General features: G+C 45.4%; 1 non-coding gene across 1 annotated transcript; it reads left to right on the top strand.

Moving 5' to 3' along the window:
- Nucleotides 1-12,360: 12,360 nt before the first annotated feature.
- LOC132654970 (small nucleolar RNA SNORA17) lies at nt 12,361-12,492 on the top strand. The gene has a single exon (XR_009592570.1). It is a non-coding gene; the product is annotated as a small nucleolar RNA SNORA17 (small nucleolar RNA).
- The last annotated feature ends 5,811 nt before the right edge of the window (nt 12,493-18,303 follow it).

Raw genomic sequence — 18,303 nt, forward strand, 5'->3', positions numbered from 1 at the left:
TAAATAGTACTTTCTATGTACCAGGCACTGGGCACCTAGTAAGCTTTAGAATCTGCATTCCAAAGCCAGTATATATTAGCCGTGACCCTTAGAGGACTCAGGGTCATTCTAAAGAGTGCTTCAGCCAGGTCTAGGGATGTAGCTAAGTTGGTACACCACTTGCATAAAACCCTGAATTTTATCCCCTGCACTTCACCCAACCTGGTATGGGGTGTATACCATCAAGCACTTGGGAAGTGGAAGGAGAAAAAAATAAAATAAAATAAAAGAATCAAAGTTCAAGGTTGTCCTTGGTTGCATAGTAAATTTGAGGCTAGCCTGGGCAACATAGGACTCTGCTAAAAATAAAGGAATGCTGGAACTGGGCTGTTTTAAAATATCATTATGCCAGAAATTACATCTTTTGCAACTATTTGAGCCTATGGTGAACATTTTTAGATGCCAACTTAAAAATATACGAAGGGGAACACAGCACTTTAAAATTCATCCCTCCCATAACGCAGCCAACGATTTTATAAGCCAGCATCCTAGACTTCTGCTCATCTTCACTGAGGATATGCCCTGGGTGGATAACAAGGTTGAGAGGAGCTGAGCAGGGCCGTCGTGAGAACAGTCATAGCACTTCCGTGGTTTCCCTGCAAGGATCTTGGGAAATAAATTTTAAAAAGGAAAATCAAACCGAGGGGTGCTATAGATAGAAAGTGAATTCGGCTTCGGGAGAATCCAGATGGATGTGCAGCATTCAGGCTGCTCTGCCAGCACTGGTGCTCTGATTCAGGCCCGCTCAAGTCCCGAATCCCAGTCAGCCCGAGACTTCCCACCCCATCGTCCCCTAGCGTATTTGCTTGAGTTTCTTAATGCTGTATCTTCAAATTCTTAAGGATCAAATTCCTCTGTGGTCATTTTTAGCTCCCCAACCCCCACCCCCACCCCAAAGACTCACTCTACTTTACCTTAAAGCTATTTGGCAGGCTGACTGTGTTTTCTCTTCTTGTACAGCATGCATAAATGTCACTGTGTGAGTGGACTGAGGCCTCAAGGTCCGTCATGAGTCCCTCTAAGCCTGTGCTGATGGACATGCCAACCATAAACAATGATAATTGAAAATCAACCTCGAGGGGCTGGGAATGCAGCTCAGTTGGTAGAGCATTTACATGGTATGCACAAAACCTTGAGTTAGAACCCTAGCATTATGTAAGCTGGGCTGGCGGTTTGTGTGTGTGCGTGTGTGTGTGTTTATGGGAGGGGGCTGTCTGTGCATGTGTGTGTGGAGGTCAGAGGCCAATCTCAGACGTCAGGCGTCATTACTCAGTCGCTATCCACCTTATTGTTTTGAGGCAGGGTCTCTCCCTGAGACCCAGGGCTTATAGACTAGACTAGGCTGGCTAGCCAGGAAGCCTTGAACATCTTCTTGTTTCCATGTCCTCAGTGCTGAGGTTACAAGCATTCACCAGCTTTTTACCTGGGTGCTAGGGTCTGAAGTCAGGTTCTTGCTGTTAAGTGGCGGGCACTTTACCAATTGATCTATTCCCACCCTCTCCTCCTCTTTCTATGTGAGGGACACACTCCTTCCTTCCTCATCTTTTTCAGATCTCAGATTTACTGCTTTATTGTTCTTCCATTGGTATCCAAAGGTTTCTTGTTTGTGTGTCTATTCAAACCAAAAGGGGGTGGGGCTGGCTCAGGGCTCACTAGCACTGACTACTCCTCCAGAGGATAGAAGGCCAATTCCCAGCACCCACCTGGAATGGCTTACAACTACCTGCAACTCTAGCTCCAGGGGGTCTGATGCCCTCCTTTAGGCTTCCTGGGAAGCTGAATGCACATGTACATACATATGCACCTAACTAAGACATAAAACTAAACCTTAAAAACAACAGATAACAAACAAACAAATCTCTGCCCATTGAAATAAGAATCTGCTCAAAGGTAGGGACCACACCACTTACATAGAGTCTGAGTGTCGTTATTTTATCCCTCCCCTTCTCTGAGCCAGGTTCGGAGAAAGTGCTTTCCGGTTGCTTGATTGATTCGTAGCCTACCTGGAGTGAGGAATCCATTGCATGATAAAAATGGAGACTGGTCCCTTAGGGACAGCCTACTAAGAGCGTGTTCCTGCTGGGAAATTGATATGCAAAAGGCACTACAAGCAGGAAAGCATTGCTTACCGGCAGATTTTGTGCTGATTGGTGATTCCTATGATGCCCTTATAAGTGTGTGTGACAAGGGCAACATTGCAGCTGAAGCGGCCTTGGTGACCTTACGTAGGTGGAAGACAACCTTCTGCGGGCTCATTACGCTCTGTCCGCCCTGCTGCAGTCGTGCTAATTAACTTCATTGTCTATAAAATTAAGCAACTCTTAACTCTTTTGGCTGAAGCGAGCTAAATAGCAAGCGATTATTCCAGGGGCTCTCTTAAATGAGGACAGGTGGGTTTAACACAAAAGCCAAACAAACACAGTTCTTGCAATAAGAGCAATTGCTTATTGTTGCACACAGAATAAGAACCTAGACAGAATAGTTTAGTTTTTTTTTTTTTTTTACTTTCTAGATTTTTAAATTTTATTTTTGTGTATGTGTATGTATAAGTGGGTGTCCCCAGAGGTCACAAGATGGCATCAGATTCCCCCAGAGCTGAAGTTACAGACGGTTGTGAGCCATCAACCATGGGTGCTGGGAACCAAACCCAAGTGTTCAGCAAGACCGACGGGCTTTCCTAACCACTGAGCCATCTCTTCAGCCCTGAGTCTTCCCTTTGCTTCTACGATTTTATCCCATGTCTTTCCAGGGCTTTACACAGTTTATTGTACGGTAAGATTGCTAATTTCTTATCAATTCCAAAAAGGTGTGGTAAATTGACTTTCCTCTATGACACAAAATTCTAAATACTTTCCCATGAGTCTAAGAACCAATGTTTCCCATGAAGAGGCAGGCTCTTGCTATGCTGCCTAGCCTGCTCTGCAAGGCCTGGGCTCAAGCCTTCCTCCTGCCTCTCAAGCAGCTGAAATTGCAGGTATGCGGCACCAGGCTCTCCAAAACAAGGTCTTGAAGCCCAACCTCTGCCTCCTTCCAGTGCCCTTAATTCTCCAGGCCAGCGCTTATTAGATATTAATGTGCAGAGGAATGGGCATTTACATTACAATTCTGTAGACCAGATGGGGTCGGGAAGGTGTTTATAAGCCTTAGATGGCCAAGCTTTCAAGGCAGGGAAAACTAGGGAGGAGCAGATGAGAGAGGGCAGTCCCTCCATACTGAGTAGGAAGGCTGGCTGGGAGGGAGCCCTGTGGTGCTGCTTTAGGCTGCTCCGGGCCTACTTCCTCTCTAGAGCCCCTCCTGAGCTGTTGCCACCTTTTCTAAATTCTGCCGAAGCTGTTTTGGTCTGTCAAGACATAGTCTTAACTGTGTAGCCCAGGCTGGCCTAGAACTCTAATTCCTCCTATTCATGCTTCTGAATGCTGGGATTACAGACATATATCACTTATGAGTCAACTGTGATGAGATCATTAAACTATTATTCTTGAAGACAGACTTTCCTAAACCATGAAATCTGTCTATCTGTCTATCTATCTATCTATCTATCTATCTATCTATCTATCTATCTATCATCTATCCATCTATTGTGTATCTATTTATCTTGATGCTACTAACCAGAAAGGAAAAAGAAAGTTCAATGTGACCAAATTTCATAAGGAAAATATGCTTGATGCACACACCTATGCCTGGCACATAAAAACTACTCAATGCATTGTTATTATCATGGCTTTTACTGAATGAAATTCACATGGCATCAGTTTCATGGCATTTAATATGTGGTTACATATTAATATGTGGTTACAAAATAAAGCATATATTTTAAAAATATTGCCTCTTATTTATATCTATTTAGAGACACGGAGAACTTACAGTTCAGGCCTGCCTAGAACTCAGTGTGTACTTGAACTTGCGACCTCCTTGTCTCAGCCTCTAGAATGCTGGGATCACAGGTAAGTACCACCTAGTCTGGTTTCATCACTACACAATTTATGGTGTTCTTTCAGCTATATACCCAGGATGGCTGTGATTTTATCCCATGTCTTCCCAGCTTGATTCTTCCTTTCAATTTTTTTTCCTGGTTTTCAATTATATCTTTTCTTCTTTTCTTTTCCTAATTAATGCTAGAGATTGAACCCAGGTCCGCAAGCATGTGGAATATCCATTCTATCACTGAGCTATACCCTAATCTGTATCTCATGGTTCTTGACCTGACTGGTTTCCCTTTCTTTGCCTAGGGAGATGGTATGGATCCCATCCATACCTACGTGACCACATCCAATCTCCTGACTCCAAGGTTCTCATCTGCTAGTGCCACTCAAAGGATATCTTCTGCTCATCTCTCTTCCAAGCCTGAAAGTCATCATTGCAGCTGCCTTCTCCATGTTTCTTCTTGTCTGCTTAGGAAGGGTTGTGGTTAGTCTTGTCACCTTAGTGGGATTTAGAACTCTCGTATGTGTAGGAGGGTGTTTTTGAAAGGTTTGACTGAAGAGAGAGCTCACCCTGCATGTGGATTCCATCTCATGGACTGCTGTCCCAGACTAAATAGATGCTGAAAATGAATGGAGTGACAACTTTCCTCTCTCTCTCGCCCTCTCTGTCTCTCTCTCTCTCTCTCTCTCTGCATGTTGCCCGTAGATGCAATGTGACCAACTGCTTCTTGTCACCATGTCTTCCTAGCCATCATGGGTCTCCTCAAAGTGTGAGTTAAAATAAACCCTTCCTTCCTGTCCTAGCTACCTTTGTCTGCTGGATACAGCCTACAGTCGTCTGGGAGGAGAAGCCTCAGTTGAGGAATCTCATACATCAGGTTGGCCTATGGGTGTGTCTCTGGGGGATTGTCTTGATTCTTAATTAATGGACAAAGGCCTTTCCCACTGGGAATGGTATCATCCCTGGAAATGTGGTCCTAGGCTGTATGAGAAAGGTAGCTAAGCAGGACCCTGTTAGTGAACCAGCAAGCAGTATTCCTCCATGGTTTTGGCTTCAAGCTCCTTCCTGCTTGAGTTCCTGTCCTGACTGCCCTCGTTGAGGGACTGTAAATTGGAAGTCATAAGCCAGGCAAGTCCTTTTCCTCCCTTAGGTTGCTTTTGTCATGGTAGCAACAAATTAAAGCCTTCTTCATGAAGTATTTCTGTGATAGTTAATGTTGTCAACTTAACAGGATCTGCAACACCAGAGAGATGAGTCTCCAGGCACATCTGTGAGGAGACTATTTATCCTCTGGGCATGTTGGTGAGTAGTTATGTTGATTAGGTTAACTGAGGTGGGAGGATACATCCTAAAAGTGAGCGGCACCATTTCCTGGGCTTGGCTCTTGGATGGAATAAAGAGTAGGAAGCAAGCTGAGCAAAAATATCTCTCATTCTCTGCTCCCTGACTGTTTCAGGCCCCTACTGCCTTGCCTTCCCTGGCATGATGGGTTATACTCTTGAACTGGGAGCCAAAAGAAACCCTTTCTTCCTTAAGTTGCTTTGCCAGAACAAGAAACTAAGACACTCATATAGACTACATGTCCAAAGACAGCTCTTGGTTTCTGCCCCAAAGCTGCTCTTCTCACAGTCCTCCACTCCACAAGTAACACCGTGGCTTACCCAGTTGTTCTTGCTAAAAATAAGACACCTCTTTTCTTCCTAGTACATCATCACTTCTTCTACATTATCTCCAGTCTCCTCCTACCTGCCCCCATCCTGGCAAATATAAACCAAGTCATCACCCCACCTCAACCAGTCGCTTGAGATTCATTCACCTGCTCCAGGAGGTCATCCTCAAAACAACCACCAGAGTAAACCAAGCTACTCCATAGACAGTGAGGGAAGGAGACAGGATACCACATACACCATAGTGAGGAGATTCAGTTCTGTCAGAAAGTTCATAGATGAATTAGTGATAGCTACATAAAGGACTAAGCTGAAAGGGGTGGGGTGGGAAAAGAGGGAGATGGAGAGGTGAGGAGAGAGAAAAAACTATGGATATTGTCAAATGTGTGTGGGTACAGGTGTAGATGCGGGCCTACGCTTGTATGGCATGTCTGGCATGTACGTGGAAGTCAGGAGACAACTTCACATATCTGTCCTCAGGAACCTTCTATCTTTTGTTTCAGACAGGGTCCTGTGTTGGCCTGGAACTTAGCTTTTGGGATCTCACCCCCAACCCGCCAAGGGTCTCCACCTCCCATCTTGCCATCATTGGATGGCGAACACATACCACTATGCCCAGCTTTCCATGTGGGCTCTAGAGATACAAGCTTGGGTCTTTATGCTTTGGAAACAAGTGATTTACTGACTGAGCCATCTGTCTACCCCAGAGCAATTTTTAATGCCAAGGGTTTGAGAAAAAAAAAACAAAAAAACAAAAGACCAAAAAGATAGGCAATCATAGTCGATTCAGCTGTGAACAATAGTCATGATAAAAGATAAAAACAAAAAACAAAAAACAATGCTGATGATTGGCTTAATCAAAAGTCATTTGTCACTAGATGGAAAAAGCTAAGGGAAGAGGTATGTATTCTGCAAAAGGCAGGTCAAGCCTTGCAGACAGTGAAACCCTCATCCCCTCCTCTCTAGCAGGAGGCCCACAGGGATGTGTAATCATGAGAGATCAAGAAACACCAGTACCAGCACTTCTGGCTTTATAATTGAGTACCTGTATTTCTTTGATGCAAGAAAAATGAAAAGAAACATCATCTAGAGTAAAGGTAGGGGGTGATCATGGAGCATCTTAGAAGAACATGCACTTGGTATTTGAAATTCCTGTTATTAATGTAAGAGCCTGTCACTGTCTTTCTTCTTAGGTCACAGTTCCTGCATCTCTGTCTCCTGCTTACTCCGAATGCGCAGGCCATCGACCCCTCTCCCACTTGACAATGACGCTAGGAAATATTTGTTAAAGAGGACTTAAGACACTAATTTTAAAGCTTTTTTTGGTTCAAAAGTACATAAGCTCATCAACTATGAAGCAAATTGTTCCAAATATGTTTTAACAACTTCCTGACAAAAAGAATGAGGATGTAGCTTTAACATCAGCTTTAGCTAATTAAAAATAGAAGAGTCAAGATAAAACCTATTTTATTAATACAAAAATAATTTCCCAAATACAAAGAGCATTCCCTCAGGGTCTTATTCTTTTCTCTTTGTCTGTGAACAGTCACATTTTATAGCACAGAGAAAGACAAATAATTTCACTCTAGTTAGCTATTTACAATCATTGAAAATACTAAAGACAGTTTTTCTTTTTTCGTAATTTCAGATAATTAAAATAATTATCCACTGAAGTGCATTGCATGACTTATATTATAATGGATTCCAAAATTCCCAGCTGGAGGTTCAAACCCTCACTGATGCGGTGGTCTCAGGCAGATCTTCTAGTCTGTTTGAGACTTGTCTCCTCTTTAGGTAGCAGGGGTACAGTAGTCTGTAGCCTTTCTTGTGGAGATGACATTTTGGGGTGAGGGAGGGAGTGAGAGAAGGGTAGGGTATGGGAACTGAAGCAGACCAAAGAATTTAAAAAAAAAAGACTTATTATGATGTCATTTTAAAATGATATGTGTGGGGAAGGTGGGATTGGGAGGGAATGAGGGAATGGGATACAGCTGGGAAACAGTTAATAAAATGTAACTGATAAGAAAAAAATAAAAAAAATGATATGTGTGCACGTGTGTCTGGTGGGCAGAGCAGATATGTGCACATGAGTGCAGCTGCCTAAGGAGGCCAGAAGGAGGCATGTTTTCTCCAGTGTTCGAGGTGGTTGGGAGCCTCCCTCTGTGAGTGTGGATAACCAAACTCTGGTCTTCTGCAAGAGCAGTAAGTGTTCTTAACTACTGAGCCATTTCTCTAGCCTTGATCACATTTTTATTTGTGTTTTGTATGTGTGTATGTGTGTGTGTGGGAGAGAGACAGACAGACAGACAGACAGACAGAGAGATCTCATGCCGCAACGCACTTGCAGGACCAACTTCTCTCATTCTACTATGTAGGGTCTAGGACTTGAACTCAGGACATCAGACTTGGTGGTAAATGTCTGTGAGCCATCTTGCCAACCATTCCCTTTCACCCACCTACCCACCCTTTGTTTTTTTTGAGACAGGGTCTCTTGTAGCCCAGGGCCTCAAATTTGCTGTGTAGCCAATTTGAATTTCTGCTTCTCCCCCGCCCCCATCTCCTGAGTGCTGGATTACAGGCATGCTCCGCCATGCTGGGCTGGAGAGTACTTCCACAGGGGAGAGACACGTGCAGCATGCAAGACAGTTTCAGACAGTGACCAAGCTGCATGGTGGCAATTGGTGCGGGTCACGGTGAGAGTTTAGAAAGGCTGGATGGGGTGGATGTACCCACAAGGCGTCTGGTTTCCAACTAACGCCCAGATGATATAAAATGACCCAAATTTGAGGCAGAATGGACCGTCAGGAAAAAGAAAAGTCTTGATGTATTTGAGTAGAGAGGAGTTAGTATGGCAAGAGTTTAGAAAGAGTGAAGCAAGGGGTACTGGAATCAAACAAACAAATAAGTGAATAAATTTATCTAGTAGCCCTTGCTTTAAATTTATTTGTTTGATGTAACTCAGGCCGACTTTAAACACCTTGTGTAAGATTACTGATAAGGATGGCCTCAAGCTCCTGAGCCTCCTGCCTCTAATTCCCACTGCTGGGATTGCAGGAGTGTCCCACCAGGAATGGCTTACTAGGTGGATTTAGAGAGCAGAGAATGTAAGATTTTTCAAGCTGGGCGTGGTGGCGAACACCTGTAATCCCAGCACTTACACGGTTGTGGCAGGAGGCTATTGAAAGTTGCAGGGCAGCCCGGGTTTCGGAGCAGGAGCCTGTCTCGAAAAAATTTGGTTAAAAAAAAAAAAAGAAAAATTGTTGACTTTGTTGGAGGTAAGAAACTGCAAGGTAGTTTAAGCTGAGGTTTGGATTCCAAATTTACAGTGAATTAGCAATGATTTTGTACGTGTCACTGAGACCTTCACACAGGAGTGCCTTGACTTTAAGGCTGAGAATCATCAGATCCCGTCTTCTGAATACACTAAAGCAGTTGACTCAGGCTTAATTAGGCTTTCACCCTTCTGGTTGGATCTGAGGGAGAAAATAAGTCAGCAAAAGCTAAGCGCCCGGTGGATTTGGGCGGAGGTTTAATCAGGAGCAGGCCCTGCTGATGCCGGGAAGAAGGTAGGAAGGACCTCAAAGGACAGAGCCTGTGCGGGGTTGGAGCCCTGGGGAGCTGGGTATTTTGTTCTGGTGATCACAAGAACAAGCCGAACACCTGGAAGCAGAGAGTAACTGATAACAATGGAGTCTCTGCTGGTCACACGCATCCTCGGAGATACCCACTGCGAGAAGGATGCTGCTAGCTGGCAGTGGGAGCAGGGAGGGTGAGAGAGTGATGCCAACCCATTCACCTTCTCATCAGCACCAAATGCACAAGCAGCATGAACTCCCGCCTTTTGCAGTGCTGGGGAATGAACTCAGGGACTTACGAATCCTAGACCTATTTCCACTCCCACACCCCCACATTTTTTGAGTCGGGATCTCAGAGTCTCATATATCCTAAGTGAGCTCGTAGTGTCTCAGGCCTTCAGAGCCCCCTGCCTCCACCTTCTAAGCGGGGCTGTAGGAACGAACCAACAGTTTATGCCCTGCTGAGGATGAACACAAGGCTGGGTGCACGCTGTGTAAGCCGTCTGTCAACTGAGCGCTAACCCCACCATCCTCTGCTCCCCGTTGGTGGGGTGTGGTCTTGCTGTGTAGCCTAGGCTACCCTTAAGTTTGCAACAAAGCAGCAGTATTCCCTCCTAACCTCTCTGCTGGGGTCACAGGCATGTGCCAGTGTGTCCAGCTCCTCTCTTCCTTTTAAGCGCCTTGTTAGGCACTTAATTCAACTGAATCCTATGGATGTGGCGGGAAGGACTGGGACAAAAAGCAGGGCTTGTTCTTGGGACGAACAGCTTTGGAAGTCAAAAGTGACCCAGGGTATGAAGAGCAGCACCTGTGCCCAACACGGACATTGACAGCCGTCCACACACAAGGAGAGGGGAGACTTTAGGGTGTGGCTGACAGTAGGTAAGTAGGCAAGTGTCTCAGTAATGATAAGGCGAGTCAGGCAGACTCAGGGCAGGATTCTGTCTCCATACGATGGACAAAATTGTTGAGTATTGCAGCGGTTATCACATAGTCACGGAGCTGACAAGGGCTTGGGAGAAAAATGATTGTAATAAAATTCTTACATTGGACACGATCAACAATACCATAAATAACAACGGAAAAGCATTCCAGAGTCTCTTCGAGAATCGCTGCCTCTGACCTCCAGGGCCCTGTGTGGCAGGCACCACATTACCCTCTGTTTGAAGATGAGGGGTCAGAGGCAGAGGGACGCTAAACAACTTGCTGAGGCATGGACAGATGGCTTGTGACACCCTCCCAGAATGGGTTCCCTCAGGGCAAGGAAGAAAACGTCATCTGAGCATGTTTCCAAGGAGAAACATAGTCCAGCATGACCACTGCTTGCTGTACAGACCGTGTGGGGTCCAGGGCCTCATGGAAAATACTACAGCCCATTGCAGAGCCCAGGACACCTTAGGGCTCCTGAAGACAAGTTCAGTGTATTCAAGTGTTGGAGGGGAAACAAAGGCAATTATAACTGAAAGTTATGTTTGTCTTTTTCTTTCTTTCTTTCTTTCTTTTTAAATTTTCAAGACTGGCTTTCTCTGCGTAGTCTTGGACTCACTTTGTAGACTAGGCTGGCCTTGAACTCACAGGGTTTCACCTGGCTCTACCTCCCTGAGTGCTGGGATTAAAGGTGAACACCACCGCACTTGGCTTGAAAGTTATGTTTTCAAGAGCAATTGTGCACTATCAATTTTATTGTAAGCGCAAGATCTGTGTTGCCTTTTTTCTTTTGAGAGAAAAAGTCTCAGTGAGAGCCAGGCTGGTCTTGAACTCAACACAGATTTGAAGCTTACCTTGAGTGCCTCATCTTCCTGCCTTCACCCCCTAAGCGCTAGGAGAGCAGGCTTGTGTCACCATAACCAACTTGTGTTGTCTACTATGAGATTATCTCATCTAATCTAGTTTAATCTATTTATTTACCTGTGTGCTTTAGCTAGGGTTTCTACTGCCATAATGAAACATCATAACCAGAAGCAGTTTGGGGAGGAAATGCTTCGTCAAACCCTTCCACATCACAGTTCTTTATCGAAGGAAGTCAGAGCAAAAACTCAAGCAAGGGAAGAACCTGAAGGCGAGAGCAGAGGCCAGGCAGAGTGCTGTTTATTGGCTTGTTCACCCTATTTTCTTATAGCACTTAGGACCACTAGCTCAGGGTGGCCCCACCTGAAATGGGTTAGGCCCTCCCACATCAATCACTAATTAAGAAAATGCCTTTCCTACAGCCCAGTCTTATGAAGGTATGGTTGTGTCAAGTGGACATAAAAGTAGCCGGGGCACATCTATCTTTTGATCATCCATCCATCCATCTCTCTCTGTGTATTTATTGCTGGAGATTCTACCCATGGCTTTTCATACATTAGGCAAACGTTTTACGGTTGAGTTCTACCCTATTAAGATTTCTGATCCCGGAGCCTCTATTTCCCAGGTGATGGGATGACAGGTGTGAGCCACTAAGCTCCACTTAGACCATGCTAAAGATGGCTTCCCGGGCTTCATGCAAGACCTCACTGTCTATCTATTGTGGTACCACGAGCTGTCTGGGAACAACCTCAACACTGGGCTGGAATAAGCGAACCTAGCCCCATACTGCTAGGAGTGGGGGTGGGGGATGCCCATCAGATGCTGCTGTTGTTGTGTTCCTTTTTCTGCTAGACAGGGTTTCTCTGTGGAGCCCTGGATGTCCTGGATTTGCTTAGGAGGCCAGATTAGCCTCAAATTCCGAGATTGTCCAGTCTCTGTTTCCCGATTGCTGGGCCTAAAGGTGTGTGCCACTGAACCAGGCTCAAGATGCTTATTTTCTGAAAGCTGTTGGAAAGAGGAAGAAAAGAATTTCCAGAGTCAGTATGCCATAGAATTTTCTGTCATGTTTCCTTGCTGGGAAATTGAATTTAGGATGAATGCATTTCGTTATGAACTTATTTTAGAATTTCTAGCCACAAACTCTTGGGAAAAAAAAAATCTTTATCTCTGTAGCAAGTCATATTATGCTATCTTAAGTCTCCGTTGTGAGTTATTTAAACACATCCGAGGTTGAATTTTCCCTCTTTATACCAGCAATTATATAAGTTAAGACATAAATATCCAATGAAGAATCTTCTCAACATTTTATGCCTTTTTTTTTCTGGCTCTACTTAGTTTGCTTAAATCACACACACACACAGACCTTTTCTGCTCCTAGACACGTTGCAGGTGTGGCTGTTGTGTCACTTGTGTGTCAGTAGGTGGCAGAGGGGAGAGAGACTGTGTCTACACTCAGTGTTCTAATCTGTGAAGATCTGAATGATTAGCAGCCTAGCATTTTCTGAAAACAGCAAGCCTGAGATGACCACCAGAGCAGCACCATGGGGCCCGGACGGGGAAGTAGCCTGAAATGACACCAGCCTCACACTGTGTGGGCCTGGGAGTGCAGAGCATGCCCAAGACAACCCCTGCCCTGTGCCGTAATGGATAGGCCGGGGGTGAGGTGTGTGTGTATGTGTGTGTGTGTAGGGGATGCCATCAAACACTCCCAAGATGAGCCCAGACACTCAGAAACCCTGGGCTGCGCCAAGAGGAGCAAGTAAGTGATGGAGAAAGAGAAACAAAAGGATGTGGGCACAATGAAAAGAAGCAGAACTGGAGGAGATTCGAGGGTAATGAAGAACCTGATGTGAGTAGCTGGTAATGCCGCCTGGGACCGTGGTGGGGTCCTAGCCTGTGCTGCCACCGGGGGCCATGACTGGGTCTGTGACCCTACAGCAGCAGGGATCTCTTACCACCACAGGCCAGGCAGATGTCACCGGTCTGGTTTGTTACCAGGCAACATGCTGATGTTTGAGGGCTGTGTAAAACTGGCCCCAACCCTTGCCTGGGTATGGGAGAGAGCTGGCCCTGGGGTAGGAGAGCGGGCCCTGTCCGTCACCGGCTGCAACATTCAGGAGAGCAGGCTCTGCACCTTGCCTGAGCAGCACAGTAGAGCTGGCTCTGGACATGGGAGTCGCAGTGAGCTAGCTCCTAGGGTGAGAGTGCAGGAGTCATTCCTGCCCCTCGTCTGCTGTGCTGTGGCATGGAAAGCTCCACCCATGACAGGCAGGAAGGCTGGCTCCAGGGGTGTCAGGAGAGTGGGAGAACCGACCCTGTCCCCCACTGGCTCCAACACTTAGGAGAGTGGGCCCTGCACCTCACTTGGACAGCAGGGTAGAGCCGGCTCTGATTGTTGGGGTTGCCTCATACCAGGCCAACGGGTCATTGCAATGAACATTTGCAAGCAAAGAAGTGTGGAAAAAAGGGTCTACTGTGGGACACTGTGGGACACACTACAGCTTCCACAATGAGGTTGTGGGGACCATCGTTTGAGAGGTTGCAAGGGTTGGGGTCAGGTATGAGGAAAAGGAGAGATGAGTGGGATTAGTATATGTGATGTGAAATTCACAAAGAACCAATAAAAAGTTTATAAATATTTTTGATATGGCTAGATAGCAATAAACACTATCTTATGTATACATAAAACATAATTCTGAGGGAATTAGCTTATACATGAAGGATAATTATTAGCAAAACAACTAGTCAGTTACAGTGTATTCAGATATATAAATATCTATTATGTTTACATGTAAAAAGGAAAAATGAATGTTCTTTGAGTTGTAATTATTATAAACAAGAAAGAAAATCCATAACATGAAGAATAACATATGTTGTGCTAATTAGTTAAGCCAAGTTTTTGAGAGCATAATGCCCCAAAGTTTGAACTTCCGCGTTGCTGCGGGGAGGGGAGTAGTGTGTAAATGTCATATAACTGCTGGAGCATTTCATTTTTTAAATTTAATTTAAATTTTTACATTTTGTTTGTTTATTTTGTGTGTGTGTGTGTGTGTGTGTGTGTGCGCGCGCGTGCGCGCGCGCTCAAGGGTATATGGAGGTCACAGAACAACCCGAAGAAATCTGCCTTCACCTACTGAGCCATCTCCTCTGCCATGATGAATTATTTTTAAAAGGGAACCGTGCTGATGGAATTAAGAGCAGAGTTCCGCTTGTCAGCCAGCATGAATGATGGACTGTGCTTTCTCTTCCTTCATTATGATGATACATTCACAGTGAAGCAATTGGAAATTTGTGCTAGGCTTTAGCGAGTGCCCCCTGAAGTTATTTTTCCTTTCCTTATGCTGTGGAGACTCTTTAAACAGTGACCGGCAGGCCCAGGGAACACTGCAGAAGAAAGGCACAAAGAATATTAAGAGCTGTACAGCGGGGAGGAGTGCAGCGAAAGGCTGTCTTCTGGACGTGACATGGGTGGGAACACCCATAAACCCCCAGTAGCTAAGGCTACTTGTACAAGATGACGTCAGTGTTTGTGGGTCCAGTTAATGCAGCAGAACCCAGAGGGTTTAGAAACTAAACATGGGACTGGAGAGATGGCTCAGCAGTTAGGAGCAGTGGCCAATCTTCTAGAGACCCAGGTTTGAGTTCCAGTGCCCACGTGGTAGTTCACAACCATCTGTAACTCCAGTTCAAGGCGACCTGACTCCTTTTACTGGCGTCTTAGGGCACCAGGTGGGAGAGGACGTGAAGGTTGGAAGGGCACATGTTGGGACTGGAGTCTGGAGTGTGTGTGAGCTGGGGTGGGGAGGGGGGTGACGGGGATGGGGGGTTTCATGGGTGGACAGGATAAGAGACATTGAACGCATTGGTGAAACCGTTCAAGAATAAGTAAAAGACTCAAAAGAAAACGCAGTCACCATTGGCCAGGCGTGTAATCTCAGTAATCAAAAGGTTGAGGAGGAAGATCAGGAATTGCAGATGTTTGTTTTCTGCGGCTGTGATCACCACCATGGCCAAGAGCAACCCGAGGAAGAAAGGATTTCGTGCAGTCTGTGGTTACCGTGAAGCGAAGCCAAGCCAGGATTTCGAGGCAGGAGCTGATGCAGAGACCATGGATCATGCTGCTTACTGGCTTGCTCACCTACCTATCTTACACAATTCAGGACTACCTGCTTAGGGGTGACACTGACCACGATGGTCTGGGCTCTCCCGTATCAATCAATAATCAGAAAACACCCACAGATTTGCCTACAGGCCAGCCTAATGGAGACAAGCCTGGAACTGTCATTCCATCTTTCTCGGTGATGCTAGCTTTTGTCAAGTTGGCACAAACCCAGCCAGCACGCTTGGTTTACATAGTGAGACACTGTCTCAAAAGACACAGGAAACAGTGACCACTGTCTTCCTTGCATTTCTCCACCACCCAGTCTTTCTGCAGGAAAGCTTTTATTCTTTGTTCCCACCTGTGACTGTTCCTAACAGGACAATTGTTTGGCTCCTTGTTATTAGGGATTAGCGGCTTGTGACTCAACCACAAGATCTGGATGCCTGCGGGGTTACACTGTTGCCACAGCCCAGCAGAAGACTAGTAACAATGATATATATCCATTCTGAACTCATCCTGTTGTTCGGCTAGTCTGCTTTCCATTCTCACAAAAAAAAAAAAAAAAAAAAAAAAAAACACCACATTTTTTTCAAATATTTTTGAATATTTTTATGTTATTTTTATGTGTATGGATGTTTTATCTGCATGTATGTCTGTGCACCACATGCATGTATGCCCACAGAAGCCAGAAGAGAGCATCAGATCCCCTGGGACTGGAGTTACAGATGCTTGTGAGCTGCTTTGTGGATGCTGACAATTGAATTTGGAAGAGCAGCCAGTGTTCTTAACCATATCTTGAGCCATTATCTCCAGCCCTAGAAAATACCACTTTTAACCAACCTGGGCCCTTGACTTTATTTTATTCATGCGTGTGTGTGATGTGAATGCATATATGTGTGTTCTCATATGTGTGGACATGTGGAGGTTAAAGATTGACACCGTGTGACTTCCTTGACCACTCTATTTTTTGAGGCAGGGTCTCTCACTGATCCCAGAGCCCACCACTCTGGCTAGTCTAGCTAGGGGGCTTGTTTCTGGGATCACCTATCTCTGCCTCCCGAATGCTGGCGTTACAGGCAACCACCATGCCCTCCTAGCTTTATAAACAGGCTCTAGGGGTCTGAATTCTGGTCCTCATGCTTTCATGGCAAGCACTTATACACTGAGCCATCTGCCCAGCCAGATCTTCATGTTTTCTAGTTGAGTCTGCTTACGGGCCAGTTTTATAGCTGTCCACCATATCATCTACATCAGTGCCAAGACAGGACGTTAACTCAGCAGCACAATCAATGTTACTTTAAGAGCACGCTCCCTGAAGTGTCTGGCCTTGAAGAATGTCAGATAATTTCTGTCCCATGACTGGCTTGTAACTAATATTATAACACCAAGTTTATGAGACTGCTTTCCTTTTTATTAATGTTCAAAAATCACACTGATCCAGCCATTCGTGCGCTGGGGAGGGGAGAGCGCACGTGCCGCGGTGCAAGCGTCAAGTTCAGAGAGCACCTTGCCGGAGTCACTTCTGCCCTCCACCATGTGGGTCCCGGATCCAGCTCCAGCCTCAGGCTTGCATGCAAATGCCCTTACCAGCCGAACTTTCGAGCTTTCATTGGTAGAGCCATTTTTAGCTTTACAGTTGTAGTCCATCGCGAAGAGAAGCCGCATCAGGTTTCCTTCCCCTGATAAAACCGCTTTTGGTAGCAAACTCTGCTAGCATACAGTGCTTTGTGATAACTCACGGCTCGGTAATTAAAGTGACACTAGAGAAAATAATCCATTTCCAATAACGATTTACAATAAAAGCAATTCTGGAAAACTGAGTACTTGTTGGCGATTTACCCTGCAGGTGTGTAAAAGGGTAGGAAGAAAGTAGAGCAAGCTTAAACTGTTGTGTCCTAAATTTTGACCCTTTAGGATTTTTAAAACAAATGACTAAAAAGAAAGAAAGAAAAAAAGTATATATAAGTGGGAAGCCACAGGCCTGACTTGAAATATTAAGACTGGTGTTGCAGCATCATAGTTAAAAAAAAAAAAAAAAGTGAATCTTTCTTACTTTTTGTTTTCTTTGAGACAGAATCACTCTGTAACCCAGGCTAACCTGGAAATCACAATGTAGTCCTCTCTGGCCTTGAATATGTGGCTGTCCTCCTGCCTGCTAGATTTGCTGCAGGCCTGGGTCACCTTGCCTTGCAAATTAATCTTTAAAAATTTGGTGTCTTGTGTTAATCAGCACGACTGTTTAAGAAGGACATTAAACAAGGGTGTGTGTACGCCTATGGCAAAATCGCTCACCTCCCAAGGATTCCCCTTTCCTTACCCCACAGGGTGAGGAGGTTTTGTAAAACATGAAAGTTCTGCTTTGAAGGCCGCCAGAAGTGACACTTGTCTTCCATCCTGCAGGTATTTCGCTCTCTCACCTTCTTAGGACCTTGAATTCTTGACTTCTAGGAGTCTGGGAGGATGAGCAGGATAAGGAGGGAGCGGAACGGGAAGGAGGGAAAATTAAACAAAATGGACAGGACTAGACTGTCTTGTGTGTGTCTGAGAGGCACGCCCCACACTGGAAGGCAGCCTGTGTGAACAGGTTACGAAGCAATCGAACCATCTCTGGCCTCACGGTGGTGAGTGCTGGCAGCGTTTCTCCAAACACTGTAGCAAGTCATATGTTTCATTCATGTGTGTGTGTGTGTGTGTGTGTGTGTGTGTTATGGTGTGGGTATGTGAAGGGAAGAGGACAACCTCAAATGCCATTCTTCAGGCAACCGTTTTGAGGCAGGCTTAGCACTCATCAAGAAGGCAAGGCTGAATGACCAGTGAGTCCTGAGCTCACAGCCTGTCTCTGCTTCCCCAGCTCTGGAGTTACAGGTGAACACCAACCCCCACCCCACCCCTATGTCTGGCTTAGAAAAATTTTTGTATTTATTCTGTGCAAGTGTGGGAGCCTGCATGAGGATACGTGTGCTTCATGAGCTCTCTCTCTTTCTCTCAAATGTAGCTTCTGAGGATGGGATTCCGGTCCCCATGCTTGCAAGGCCAGCACTCTGTCCATTGAGCCATCTCCTTGTCTCCCTCAGATATATCTTAAATGGTGGAAATTCCCACAGAGCCGTCTGCCGTAGGATTGAATTCAATACGTATTTACGACTGCGCACCAGGTGATACGGAAAGAGAAATAATCTTACTAAAGGAACGCTTTAAGTCAGATTTC

The sequence above is a fragment of the Meriones unguiculatus genome, chromosome 6, assembly GCF_030254825.1.
Source record: "Meriones unguiculatus strain TT.TT164.6M chromosome 6, Bangor_MerUng_6.1, whole genome shotgun sequence".
NCBI lineage: Eukaryota > Metazoa > Chordata > Mammalia > Rodentia > Muridae > Meriones > Meriones unguiculatus.